The sequence below is a fragment of the Fistularia commersonii genome, chromosome 19 (genome assembly GCF_037954325.1).
Source record: "Fistularia commersonii isolate RoL2024-O1a breed Wild chromosome 19, RoL_Fcom_v1.0, whole genome shotgun sequence".
NCBI lineage: Eukaryota > Metazoa > Chordata > Actinopteri > Syngnathiformes > Fistulariidae > Fistularia > Fistularia commersonii.
In genome coordinates this window covers 14771030-14782516 of record NC_141302.1, presented here as the reverse complement: position 1 = coordinate 14782516, position 11487 = coordinate 14771030, and the positions used below count along the sequence as shown (strand labels likewise).

The 11487-nt window shown below is 43.7% G+C and overlaps 1 long non-coding RNA gene across 1 annotated transcript; it reads right to left on the bottom strand.

The window, feature by feature from the left end:
- Positions 1-6823: 6823 nt before the first annotated feature.
- Positions 6824-9653, bottom strand: LOC147223912 (uncharacterized). The gene is made up of 3 exons (XR_015107577.1): positions 9620-9653; positions 9378-9520; positions 6824-6874 (listed from the first exon to the last, which is right to left on the bottom strand). It is a non-coding gene; the product is annotated as an uncharacterized LOC147223912 (long non-coding RNA).
- Between the last annotated feature and the right edge of the window lie 1834 nt (positions 9654-11487).

Below are 11487 nucleotides of genomic sequence, written 5' to 3'. Positions count from 1 at the left end.
CCATCACCTACATGTCCATTGAAGTCTGCACCAATTACCACTCTCTCATTTCTGGGAATATTCTGCACCACTTCATCTAACTTATTCCAGAACTTCTACTTCTCTTCACCTGCGGGGCATAGCCACTAACAACATTGAGCATCCCTCCTTCAATTTCCAGTTTCAGACTCAGAAGTCTATCTGACATTCTTTTCACCTTCAGAATGTTCCTAACAAACTCCTCTTTCAGGATAACTCCTACTCCATTTTTCTTCTTATAAATACCATAATCGTACCACTTAAAGCCTGCTCCCAAGCTTCTAGCCTTACTACCTTTCCACCTGGTCTCCTGGACACACAGTATGTCCACCTTCCTTCTCTGCATCATGTCGCCGGATGCCCTTCCTGACGCAACCCTCTGCATTAACCGGGTTTGGTACCGGCTCAGGGAGACACAGCTCCGTGCCCCCCCAAGGCAGGCTCTGGGAGACACGGGCCAGTGCCACCCTGAGGCTGCATTCCATGCTAATTAGCTTAGCACAGTTCGCAATCACATGAGCTATTGCATTGTTTTTTTTCTGCTTGACTGTTTGTGCTTATCTATAAAATTATGATTGGAATAGACATGAAAGGATAAGAACACCCCAACCCAGACACAGACACACACACACACACAAACACATCCAGCAGTGAGATAATGGCCAAAAAGGAACCAGAATCAATAAATGACACCATCATAATGGAGCTGGCAGAATCTCCAGTTGGTTGTGTATCATTCCCACAATCGCTATCTCCACTTACTGAACTTCCAAAAGCAAAAGAAACTACCCGAGTTGAACTTCTTTTTTTGAAAAAAAACAAGTGAGTGCCTTACGGCACAACACAATGGTCAGACTAAAATTCCTCTCTCTATCTTGTGGAGAAAACTTACCCCGGCAAAATGTAGTCAGAGCATCCAAACAAGGCGGGTTTGCGGAAGTAACCCCATTTCAAATATCAGCATGATGAATGAATGCGTGCACCGGCCCGCAAAATTGTACATAAGGAAGAGGTCAAATCCAAAATGTAAATCAAGGCCTGCTGTGTTGAGATGGTTTTAAATACATTTGCCGCCTTCGGGGGTTTAAGCCATTGTTAGATACACTCACCAGTATGATAAAGAAGTTTCCTTAACTATGCCTCCTGAAAAGATTAATTAATAAGTTGCTCAATATTGTGATTATTCCGGACAAGATTGGTCCCGACTTTTACATTTAATTAAACCTGCTGATTTCCATCCATCCGGTAGCCATTGGTATGTGTGTATGTGTGTGTGTGTGTCCGCGCATTTCCACTGATACGCCACGTGTCATTTTTCAAAGAAGCTACAAGTCAAAAACTCATGACACTGAAGTTCCTCTATATCCCCGGCAAAAAGTGAAAACTTCTCCCCTCCAGGGGGCTGGAGGAGCAAAAGCAAAAAAAGTGTAATTTTCTGGCTGAGACATTATATGCCCTGAGAGAAACTTAGGTGTATAAGTCCCTGTAGGCTCCGCCCACCTGTCGCGTGCGCTAACCATTGGGGAAATCTGACAGGAAGTAATACACTGAGAATGAGACAATCTTGTAGTTGGTTGTCTGTGTTTAACATTAGCATGGCGAAGTAAACAGCACTTGGATCAACCTCCTCTTCTTTTGCTTTTTATTATGTTTTTTGATCGCTCAGCACAAGAAACTAGTAACACAAATACAGTTGCTGACAAAAGAATACACTGTACATTGGAAATGTAGTTCATAAAGCAAATTCATTTAAACATTTTAATGGCTACAAAGAGGGAGACAGCAATACAGTCTTAATGCAGAGCATGCCAACAGTCAGCTGTCATTGTGCGCTGAAGTTCAACAGTCTATGGCCTCACAGCACGTCTCCTCTCAGTATTTGAACAGTAATTGTGAAAGCCAGCAGTTTGAATAAAAGCCCATCAAACTGGTAAAGTTAAATGAAAAATACTTTTATAGTGTAAATTACTGATAAATACAACCATTTAAGATTTTCCATTTTCCAATGGCAAGTGAGGCACGGCCTCTCCTGCCTCTCCTGACTGCACGTCGCTGGTGGAGAACCAGGAATGACAACCCTTCCGCTTCGATGCAGGCCTTCTTTAAATCCTGAACCAGTTATACAAAAATTCTCCAAAACCCTGCGAGAAATAAGTTCTGCTTGGATGTTGCATCCAGAACAAGCAACAAGAACACCAGAACCGGGGCGGAACAAATTCCTCGCTTCTCTCACTAAATCCACGTATGTAGAGGCCTGAAAATCCCCTGTCAAATCATCGAATACCATCTGCTTAAGATACTCCCCACACATCGGGACAGAAAGCATTCACAAAGACGCGGAAACAAAACAGCGCTCAATTGCTATCACCCGAAACAGCCTTAACAATTTTTTGTTTGTTTTTTTCCCCACCCATCCGCACTATTCGGGGATTTACAGCGGCAAAAAGACAACAGCCGAGTGTGTGACAGCTCCGCTCAGCCCTGGCCAACCGAATGGCCTGATGTCGGAAACATGAGGCCGTTACACGAAAACAGATGGAACTTTCCAGAAGTGTATACCGCTAACTAGCCAAGTGTAAACACAGCTAATTGGAGGAGCGCCGATGTAAACGTCGCCAACACTTATGCGTGGGTGGTAGTTTTGATATGCATGGCTGGAGAATTTAATGGGAGGCTTCTTGTTTTGTTTGTCGACAAACGTGTACGGGCAGAAGCTCTGACAGCTTTCTGACATCAAAAGGCAATTGCTCTTGATTGTCTTTGATTCGGCAGAAATCAACATTAGTTGTGCGATTCATTATTTGTAACGTGCTTGTTTCTGGAGAGAAATCGTACGCGCATTAAAAATGCCTCTCCAAATCTATTCCAGTTTTTGGGTTTGCTTAATTACCACATAACCAAACACATCCTACATGCCATGAAATGTTCAAATGGATGTCTGTATGAATAAAATAAATAAGTTGTTCTGTTGTACATTGCTGGCATTTGATTAAACAACATATTTATCCCGACTCACATCTTCCCGATATTTACTCCGAAACAGCAATCTATAATTTCAGTAGGAAAATTAAAACTCTGTTGATCCATGAGTGTTTATAACTTCATGATGTAATACATTTTCTTGTAGATGAATGGCTGTGTTGAACAATATTTAACATGTCCATACATTGGGGAGGCTTGGGGTGGTTTAATGCATCCTCAAGGTGGCACAGGCCTGGGCCTCCCTGAGCTGGTTCCAAGCCCGGATAAATGCAAAGGGTTGCGTCCGGAAGGGCAGTCGGCGTAAAAGTTGTGCCCAAACCAAACATGCGAATTAAACCTAAATATCTCATATCGGATCGGTCAAGGCCCAGGTCAACAATGACAACCTACAGGGTACTGATGGAAATTAGGCTACTGTGGGTCGAAGGAGGGGAGGAGGGCAAGTTCAGAAGCAGAGAGAGAAGTGGAAAGGCAAGAGTCTGGGACTGAGAGGAAGAACTTGGAATATTGGGACTAGTTGGTTGGCATGATGCAGTGACGGAAGGTGGATATTCTGTGTGTCCAGGAGACCAGGTGAAAAGGTTGTAAGGGTAGAAGCTTAGGAGCAGGCTTTAAGTTTTGAGAAGAGAAATGGAGTAAGAGTTATCTTGAAGGAGGACTTTGCCAGGAATGTTCTGGAGGTGAAATGAGTGCCAGATATACTGATGAGTCTGAAACTGGAAACTGAAAATTTGATACTCAATATTTTTCGTAGCTAAGGTGGGATCTGAGCTAGAGGAAGTTAGATGAAGTGATGCAGAATATCACCAGAGAGGAGAGTGGTTATTGGTGCAGACTTCAATGGACATGTTGGCGCAGGCAATAGAGGGGATGAAGAAGTGATGGGCAGATTTGGTATCCAAGATAGGGATGCAGAGGGACAGATGGTGGTAGATTTGGTAAAAAGGATGGAAATGGCTGTTGTGAACACATTTTTCCAGAAAAGACAGGAAATTTTAGATGTTTTGGAGAGGTCAGAGAAGCCAGACTGAGATGATTGGGTCATGTACAGAGGAGGGATGGTGAATATATTGGTAGACCGATGCTGGAATTGGAGGTGCCAGGTCTAGAGGAAGACCAAAGAGAAGATTTATGGATAAAATGAGAGAGGATAGGAAGTTAGAAGTTGTGACAGAGGATGATACAGAGATTAGGGATAGATGGAAAAGGTTGTTTCACTGTGGCAACTCCAGAAGGGAAAAGCCCAAAGGAAACCGCAAGAGTTTTGGATTCTCAATGGAAGGCCTTTCTGTGTGGAGTCTCCATATCTTCCCGGTGTCTGCACCAGGGTACCTCAGGGTTCCTCAATCCAAGCACATGCATGAGGTTCGCTGGAGACACCAAATTTCACAGATGTATGATGAATGAGCTTCTATATGACATTAAAATTCCTCCTAGGAATGATTGAAGAGGGTAATTAATTGTATGTCTCCATATAACCTTTGGATAAGAAAGTCGAAAAAGTCTTGGTTATGGTGGTTTGTTATGTAAATGGAAGAGTTGATCAATAGAAACTCGGTCTGAACCTGTGATCGAATGGCCACCGGTCCCGGGTGAACCCTGCCTCTCGCCGAGAGACAGCTGGGGTCGCTGTCATCACTGCCATTTGGGTTATTCCTGTCTAGCTGGGATAAGCTCTATGAATGAATGAATGAATGAATGATCCATCGTCAAGAACCATAGGCTTTATATCAATAGATGACTAGTCCCTGGACAGTGAATGTTTGGAAGAAATGCAATAACTTGGTATGTAATATTGTGAGGTGCAAGTAGCTTTTGACAGTTTTTCATCAACTCATTCCAAGCCTTGAACACAGCTACTGGACAAACATGTTCTAAAATATATGTATTTGAGAGCTAAACAGGACGTCCTCCTCCTCAGCCAAAGTTCATGGCAAAATATCTTTGATTTCTGCTGCAATTCTGTTTCTGAAAAAATTTCAAGCTTGCAAGAAAGTTTCTTTTGTTCGCATTATGTCCCCATGCTTATCTGTAAGGATCTCAACTTTGAAATATCCAAACCTTTTTGAGTTTTGGAGAATCACGTTGCGGGATTTGACCGCAAAGCCTTTGTTGACGAGCAACTCAGGAGGTAAAATACTGCCGATGAATAATTTACATCAGGAGGTGATGATTAGCAGATATCCTGGGAGACAAGTAAAGCAATTTGGGCATGTTGCTTCTTGTCTTTTCTTTTTCATCATACAATCATACAATCAAACCTTGGTAAAATCTGATACTGATACTGGGCCTGAACACAAGTCCAATCCTTTTTTTAAAAAAAGTCAAGCTTTAAATCATCAAATGTCATCAAATGTCTTTCTCGTCCTGCTGGAGTCGACACCTCTGGTATGGCAACACAGGCTTCAGCCCACATCTTTGACTGGAGTATCTCAAAAGGGTTTCAAAGCATTGGAGAAATGTAAGCTTCTTCTTTTCATTTGGGTTGCTCCCTTCAGGGCCACCATAGCCAATTATCTGCCTTCATCTAACCCTCTCCTCCATGTCCTTCTTCACTCCATCCATTAATCCCCTCTCTGCTCCTCCATGCCTCCTGCCTGGCAGTTCCAACCTCAGCATCCTTCAGCACCATCTATCCTCTGTCCATGTCCAAACCATCTCTAGCTGACCTTATCTCCAAAACATCTAACTGTCCCTCTGATGGACTCCTCCCTCTCTATCCTCCTAAAAGCTCCACATCCTTAACTCTGCAGAATCCAGCCTTTTCCTCTGGACACCAGACAGGTCTAGTTGAGTCAAACCTTCATTCCTCTCCTTTCCAAACCTCCACCTCTCTAGATTTTCCTCTACCTGCTTCCCACTCTTGCTAAAGCTAACAACGTCATCTGCAAACATAGTCCATGGAGATTCTGTCCATGGAGAATGTCTAACCTCACCTGCTAGCCATACCCACTGTAAACAACAAGGGGCCCTGAGTGTATCCCCAATTTACCCCAACCTCCACCATGAACTTCTCTGTCGCACCTGTGTCGCATTTCACCACTGTCCCGCAGCTGTCATACATGTCCTGCTCCAGTCCAATGCCTGTATACCTCTCTGCTCTCTGGACCCCCTCAGTTCCACGGTTTCTCTCTCTGCGCCCTGTTGTATGCTTTTTGTAGATCTACAAATGCACAATGCTGCTCCCTCAGAGAAGTGTAAGCATAGTGCTGATAATATGAGTGCCAATGTTACACTACCACGCAACTGAAACAATGGGCAAGGTGCAATCCTTTCTATTTTAAATAAATATTTTTTCATAAAACCTTGTTTTTACTGTAATCAGGTCAGCCTGGACACATAATTTATGTCAGGGCTGAACATGGCCAGAACATGCCCCTGTCTCCCGAGCTTTGGGAAAAGTGTCACACTTATCATCTTCTCACGCCAATCTGAATGAACTAGAAATGTGTAAGACGAAGTCGCGGACAGCATAGGAATAGCGAAAGTGACATTTGGCTTCCTCGGCCGGAGGTCGAGATGTAACGCACAGCCTGGGAATTGGACACGAGCGCCAGGGGCTGAGAGACGACAGCGAGGTCCTTTCCATTCAACGTTGAGCTCGACAGCGCTGCCACTTCCAAATAAAATTCGACTTAAAGGCCGAGGACGACTACTAAAAAACACATTGTTTGTTGATGGCACTGCACTTGCTGTCCATCCAGCCATCTTCTGCCAGTTTTTAGGGGTTGGGTCATGGGGGCAGTAGCCTTAGCAGAGATACCAAGATTTACCTCTCCCCAGCTACTTTTTCCGGAGGACTCCTGAGGCTTTCCCGTGTCAACCCAAAGACATAGTCCCTTCAGCGTGTCCTGGATCTTCCCCAGATCTCCTCCTGTTAAGACATGGCCAAACATCTCACCGGGAAAGCGTAAGCAAGGCCTCCTAACAGATACTCCTTTCTACGCTCACATCATTCGGGAAACTGGTAGCTTTAGCACTTATGCACATGACATATATGTGCACATATATGTCATACATATACATCCCTATGTCATGCATATGACATAGGGGTTGCTGTGGCTCAGTTGATATCCCTCAAATTGGAAGTTTGGGGGTTCAGTTCCAAACTTCATACGTCTCCATGGCAAAGCACCCTTGGGGAAGATGGCCAGAAGGCCTGGTTAGCAGCTTGCATGGCCAGTGTGATACGGATAAAGGATACGGGTGAATGTTGTCCAATGTATAGTGCTTCGAAACCGCAAGGTTTTGAAAGTGCTGTATATAAATAGAGGCCATTTACCTCACTTAAGAAAACTACATCTCAAATCACCCGTCGATCATAATCGACCGGCAGATATTTGCGATGCAATGGTTTTTAATAGTGTGTTTAGAACAAAAGTGAAAATCAACATCCTTAAAAGTCACTCTTGGGACTACTGCTGGTGTTTATTATTACTCCTGCAAGTGAAGTGATATAAAACAATATTACCTTGCGATAGTTTGCCCAGCTCCAAGCTACCCGGAAACCAGGGACTTGACTCCTATATACATTATTTCTGGTATCATAAAATTAAATATCTGTTGCGCTTGCCAGGGCAGATAGAAGACACGTTTGATGAGGAACCGAAAACCTCTGACGGGAATCAGATCACAAGTTCTCTGGTTTCCTCCCACAGTCCTAAAACATGCAGAAGGTTCCTTGAATGAGAGGCTGAATGGTTGATTCATTTTGTTTGCATGATGACAAACATTCTTAATCCTTTGCATTTTACGAGCACCATGATGTCGACCCGTTTCATAAGTTGTCAGATGTCTGTCAAGGTTCTCAGTCATCAAGGTCATGGTTAATTCTTACCAAAATCTTCTTCTTGTGGCACTTGAAGCCTCTTTCATGAGGGATGAAACTTCTTCAAGTGAAGAAATTCAAGTCCACGACAAGAAGATTTCGACAAGAGTTGTCAAATGCTGCTCCCCCACATTTCAATCACATCGATATAGATTTCAGTTTTGTTGTTTTTGTTTTTTGAGCAGGTAGATCTCGCCTCCATCTGCTGACATCTTGGAAGATAAAGCGTTTGCTCTCTCCCCTCGATCCCGCTGCTTTCGGAGCCATTAGTCAAATCATTTCTCCCTATTTCAGAGCGGTTCGCATGAGTGTTGTGCTGCTCTGTGTAATGACCCGCTTCAGCGGCCCGTCTGTGAAACTCACAGCTGAATCACACAATCAAATTCAGATGTGTGCCATGATTACTGGATAACCTGCGGCACACTGCTATCTGGTGACTCACAATGAAAGCACGCCCAGGTTGTTTTTTCTTTTGATTTGTGGTTTTGCTTTACCCGAATAACAACCCCTGCCCCTCGCCTGGGTAAGACATATCTCTTTATACATCCTTTTATCATGTTCCTCAAAGAAAAAGTGACCAGAAAATACGTCTGATGAACGACTGAATGTCTGTTTTGGTGTCTTTCTGTGAGGATGTCGACTTCACAAAGGATGTTTTTACTAGTATTTCCATTCTGGAAAAAAAAAAGAAAGTATTAATGCAATGACATCTGGAAACGCTTTTTTCCCAAACAGTGCCTTTAACACATCCGATGAAAGAGATTAATAATAAATAAAACAAGGAAAAGTCCATCCATCCGTCCATCTGTTTTCTATCCCTGCTTTGTCCTCCAGCTGATCACTATCTTTGTCTCTTTCCTGCGTACTAAAACCATTCGCCGTCTTCTTCGGTGTCAGAATCGAACGGCCTCAGAATTTCACGGTAATTTCATTGGTCCGAGGTGTTGAGACTAAATAATTTGGTGGCATGAAGCCCCCCCAAAATCCATAAATTAGCCGCATCAGTGTTCAAAGCATGTGAAAAAAGTAGGGGCTTATAGTCCGGAAATGACAGCGGACACATGCAACACTCACTCTGTCACCCTCTAATTCATAAGACTGGATACTTTAGGAATCCCATGCGGACATGAGGAGAATTGCTAAAGGAAGGAATTACGAGAGCCGCGTACGATCAGTTTATTATTATTTTGCAGGTGGCGAAACACTGGTAGCCATACTTGCGGCTAAAATAAAAAAAAATAAAAAAATCCATAATTTTATTTTGATAAATTGAAAAGAAAATGTTGACCACAAAGGTGATTTGCGATGTTTAGATTGTGTACTGCTTTTACCTATATTTGGCAAATATGTCTAATGGCCATACACAGGACATCTGCATGGACCATAATATGCATTCATCCATTCATTCATCATTTACAAAACTAATCCTGATCTCAGGGTCCTGAGGTTGCTGTGGCCCTCCTGTCATTGGGGGAGTCAGGGTTCGCCTTGGACTGGTCACAGAGCCACATATAGAGACATCCAATCATCCACTCCTTCATTTACATACCTGGACAGTTTAACCTGCAATAGCCTGTTTTTGGACCATGGGAGGAATCCGGAGAACCCGGGTGAAGCTCACGTGGACACCAGGGTAACATGGAGACTCCACACAGAAAGGCCCTTCTGGCCGTGGGGCAGAACCGCCAACCACTACACCCCCCATGAAAAAAAAACAAAATATAAAAGCACAAATTCAGAATTGCTTTCCCGCGTAATGAAATCGTGAAAACCGATGCTGGGTGACAGCACCTCGCCGCATGATGTATCTCGGTCGCCGTCCCAGTCGACAGCGCCGTCCCTCCCGAGCCACCCCTCCCCGTGTTGTTATCCGCCCTGCCGTCATGTGACAGGAACAACAACAGAGGCAGCAGCGATGACAGACCCAGGAGCCATGCTGCTCTGCTCCACAGCAATATAGCAGTCTGTTTCATCCTCCCCTTCCTCCTCCTCTTCATCCCCCTGTGCGATCCCGGCCTCCCTATCTCGGCTGTCAGTCACATGACGAGGGATCACCTGACCGCGTTGGCATTAACCCTCATGTCCATTGTAATTTATGAGGTTCATTACAAATATAACTGCGGCAGATATGATGACATTAATATAAATTTTAGTATTTTGTTATTCACTAGAATTGCAAAGGAAGGAATTAGAATGGGCGTGTATTATCTGTGTATTAATTTTGCAAACAAAACCTTCTCAACCTAAGATTGGAAACATCACTCTTGTGAGTTTACGGCTAAAATAAAAAAAATTGAAATCCATAATTGATTTTTTTTTTTTGCAGCTGAAAAAATTATGCCTCCGTTATTAATGTAAAGAAAACGTTGACCCTGTTTGGTAATGTTTAGATAATGTATTTTTTTTGCCTATAAATGACCATCTGCGTGGACTATAATATGCAATCATTCATTTATTCATTCATCTATACCACTAATCCTGCAGTCAGGGTCCTGAGGTTGCTGGAACCCAGCTGTCATTCGGCAAGAGCCAGGGTTCACCTCGGGCCACATAAAAACACATCCAATCATTCACCCCTTCATTTACATATCTGAACAATCAACAAACCTATAATGTGTGCGAATGAGAGAGTGAATGGTTGAATGTCCCTATGATGGACTGTTGCCTGGTCCATGAAAAACTCCGCCTCTCACCCTAGATTCCAGCCCCGCCACAAGTGCACGATACGTGGTATGAAATGAATGAAAACCACAGTTGGTCACTCTCCTTTTTACGCCCATGAAAATAGAGTCTCCGCTTTACCTACTTAATGTTTCTGGACTGTCGGAGTAAAATGGAGAACCCACAAAATCAGGGAGCCAGCGTTTAGACCAAGTCGTGTTGGATGGTCCGTCTTCCCTTCTCTCTTCCTCTTTCCCTCCACTAGTATTTATCTCCCTTCCCTGGGCCGGCCAGATGGTAGAGTCCACGAATAAAACCATCAGCGTTTACCATATTATTTATGAGGTGGAGCGGAGAACCCCCTTGGCCACGCCAGGCTACGAGGAAACACCTACCCCTCCGCCGCCTACCTGTACACTTTAGGATTTATGCGGGACAAGTCTTCTGCTGAAGCCATTTAGTAGCTTGATCAAAGATGTGTCAGCGCTGGGATTCACTATGCTGACCCACGGGTTAAGAGTGTGTTCCTTCCTGTGTGTGGCGTATATATCATACTGTGACAGATGAATGGTTTTGTATCTCTTTGGACACCTGAAACCAAATACAGACACTAATGGATTTCCCACCGCAATGTGTGTATGACAGAGTCATAACAAGCAAGTGACTGGAACCCAACAATAAATAATACCTTCTACGGGGTTTTATAGTTTTACCTCACGGGGTAGGGATGTTGTCCGATCTCCGGCAAGAAACATCATACTCTTGCAGAATAGCGGCGTCCCTCGCATGTGTGATTGCACATTAACGAGAGAAAAAGTGGCCGGGATTAATATTCAAGGCGCTGGAATATAAAGGTCACCTCCATAACGCTAGCTCAGGTTTGCAAAAAACGCTTGTTTATCCATTCGCAGCTTGAGCATGGCGCAACACAGCTTCAAAATAACACATTAGAAGAAAGGATACTGAGAGAAGGTCGATCACCATGTTCCTTTTAAATG